Source organism: Pteropus alecto, unplaced genomic scaffold (assembly GCF_000325575.1).
Source record: "Pteropus alecto unplaced genomic scaffold, ASM32557v1 scaffold3, whole genome shotgun sequence".
NCBI lineage: Eukaryota > Metazoa > Chordata > Mammalia > Chiroptera > Pteropodidae > Pteropus > Pteropus alecto.
In genome coordinates this window covers 62606241-62608315 of record NW_006442484.1, presented here as the reverse complement: position 1 = coordinate 62608315, position 2075 = coordinate 62606241, and the positions used below count along the sequence as shown (strand labels likewise).

The following is a 2075-nucleotide window of genomic DNA, read 5'->3' as shown; positions in this document are numbered from 1 at the left end:
CGCCGCGCGGAGGGGGAGCTCGCAGGCACCGGGAAAAGTTGCTCCGAGGGGCGGAGGCGGTGGGTGGTGGGCGGAGGCGGTGAGTGGGGGAGGCGATAGCCCTCCTATCTCCAAAGTCGAAAGTACTCGGCGTAGTTAGCAGAACCCGGAGCCGAGGCAGCCGCGGCCGCCTTCCGCGCGCGGGTCTGCGCCTCCTCAAGGAGACGAGGCAACCAGCGCCAGCCTTGTCGCTGCCGCCTCCGCGCTGGGACGAGTGCGCCTAGGGACTGGGCGAGGCGGCCGCGCCCTGGACCCACAACGAAGAGGGGGACCAGACCGGGGGCCGGCGCCCGCTTTTTTCCCACCCATCGGCCGCGGCCGCCGCCTCGCGCGGCACTGGGTTCTCTGCCATCGGTTCTCCACCGCCCCGCGCGCGCGGTCCTCGCCACACCGTCCTCCCATAGCCGACTCTCTTCCTCCTCCTCCCTCTTCCTTGCCTCCCACCCGCTCCTGGCCTGTCCCTCTGCCTCCTCCGCAGCCCCGCCGCTGCTGGGTCGCCGGGCTCACAGCGATTGATTGATTGATGTTTAATTTCCTGCCAGGCGGGGCCCCCCTCCTCCGGCAACCTCCCCGGCCCTCCTCCCCGCCCCCCACTCCCCTCCTTCATTGCGGTGGACCATTCTGGCTTGGGTTTAGATATTTCCCCCCCAACCACCATCCCGAAATAACCCAGAGACTTCCCCTACCCCCACCTCAAATTATTATTTTGAAGGCGCTAGATCTGGGGACGGAAAGGGGGAGGGGGAGAAATCGGAAACCGAGGACAACCCAAAAGACTCACTTTGCCTGATGACTCAACGCAACTAATAATCATCTCCCTCTCTGTGTGTCTCTCTCTGCGGCTTGTCAGTGAGTCCGGCTCCGGCTGCTGGCGGCGGCGGCCGAGAGGGGAGAGGCTGGAGGTGACAGCTTGGGCGGCCGGCGCGTTTCCTCCCGCGCGCGGTCCCGGGTCCCTGCGCCGTCTCGGCTCTGGGTGGCACCGGCCCTGCGGCTCTGGCCGCGCCTTCTCGCGAGCAAGCAGCATTGCGAAGCGGCAGCCCCCACCCGCCTCCGCCGCCTTCCAGTTCTCAGCCCTCACTCTCCAGAACGGGTCTCCTTCCCGAAGGTGTGAAAAGGCTTTTTCAGCCTCCTCTTTTCTCCCCTCCTCCGTCGTCCCCTCCCCCGCTCGCTCGGGTGCCCCTTCGGAGCAGCCCTCCTTTCCCTCTCCTCCCCCTCCCCCTCCCCCTCATCATCATCATCATAACAACCATCTCCGCATTAGAAGACACCCTGACCCAGGACCGTAAGCGTTAGGACCTGGGGAAGAGGAAAGGGGAAGGAGTAAAGAGAAAGGAAGACTAGGAGAACACTGCAAGGCAAAGCACCAGAAACTTTCCACCCTGGATTCTCTACTTTTGCTCCATGGACAGAGCTTCAGCCAGCCAAGTTACAGACAGACCGTGAGCAGTAAGTACGCAGGGCGAGGGCTCCCGCGCCGTGCTCCGGAGTTCGGGGAAGCCCCGAGTCCGGCTAAGTTCCCTCCCTGCAGCTCTCGCCCTCTCCGACACCGCAGCCGGGTAGTGCGGACGGTATCTTCTCCCTCAGCCGTCCGGCTCGGTCTCTGCTTCTCTCGCATCTCTTCTGCCACCTCCCCTCTGCCACCCCCACCTTGTCTTCTTGAGCCGTGGCGACGCGGCTTCTCCCACGGCGAGAGCGCGCGCGAGAGGATTCCCAGCGCACTTTATTGTGCCGGATTCCAGCTTCTCTGGGATGTCAGTGACAGTGCGAGTGCCTTTTCATCAGGTGTTTTCCTCTCCTCCGCCCCCCCACTCCAAAAAAAAAAAAATCCAGGGGTGCTGAGATCTGCGGGTTCTGTGAGGAGAGCGCTGCCAGCCAAGCGACCCAGAGGAAAACTTTTTGGAGAGATTTAAAAATTGGGTTTGATGAAGGCTGCTCCCGCACCTGATAATTTAAATGCTTTTTTGGCTATTGTGTTTTATGCCGAAGAGTTTTTTTTTTTTTTTTTAATAACTATGGAGCGGGTGAAGATAAAAACG

General features: G+C 61.9%; 1 protein-coding gene and 1 long non-coding RNA gene across 5 annotated transcripts in view; one reads left to right on the top strand and one right to left on the bottom strand.

Moving 5' to 3' along the window:
* Window positions 1-916, bottom strand: part of LOC112470301 — a 3291-nt gene extending 2375 nt beyond the window's left edge. Inside the window, exon 1 of the long non-coding RNA XR_003042931.1 lies at window positions 821-916. This is a non-coding gene — a long non-coding RNA (uncharacterized LOC112470301). The remainder of the gene's footprint in view (window positions 1-820) is intronic.
* SATB2 (SATB homeobox 2) overlaps window positions 1-2075 on the top strand; it is a 180544-nt gene that overhangs the window by 2475 nt on the left and 175994 nt on the right. For 2 of the 4 annotated variants that reach the window (XM_025039433.1, XM_025039432.1), the window contains exon 1: window positions 346-1485. The exons of the other annotated variants lie outside the window; for them this stretch is intronic. The gene's annotated coding sequence lies outside the window, so the exon portion shown is untranslated. Of the gene's footprint in view, window positions 1-345; window positions 1486-2075 lie in introns of those variants that run through there. 4 annotated transcript variants of the gene reach the window in all.